The sequence below is a fragment of the Ciona robusta genome, chromosome 5 (genome assembly GCF_009617815.1).
Source record: "Ciona robusta chromosome 5, ASM961781v2".
Taxonomy (NCBI): Eukaryota; Metazoa; Chordata; class Ascidiacea; order Phlebobranchia; family Cionidae; genus Ciona; species Ciona robusta.
The window spans coordinates 4,089,830-4,090,166 of record NC_143239.1 but is presented as its reverse complement, the minus strand read 5'-3'; positions in this window follow the sequence as shown (position 1 = coordinate 4,090,166).

Genomic DNA, 337 nt, shown 5'->3' with positions numbered 1-337 from the left:
TGTAATGACGTAACATAGCTGGTCGCAAAGTCACTAATCCAGTAGAATTTACCTGAAGAAAATTTGGTATTAAAACACTGGAAATTAGAGTCGTTAAGGGCTATATATATAGACCCACAGGAAATAGTTGTACGTATAACTATATCGGATAAATTAGTATAAATAAATAGATAAAACTTGTTCACCCCGTATCCGCTTTCAAGTTAGCAGCACGTTAACTTTGTTGTTAATTTTTTTTCTTTCAAGGTAGATTTACAAACATATTGAAAATTAAATCAATTGAAAAATGACATTTCAAAAAATAAATATTCAATCTTAGCCTACTATTCTAGAACTA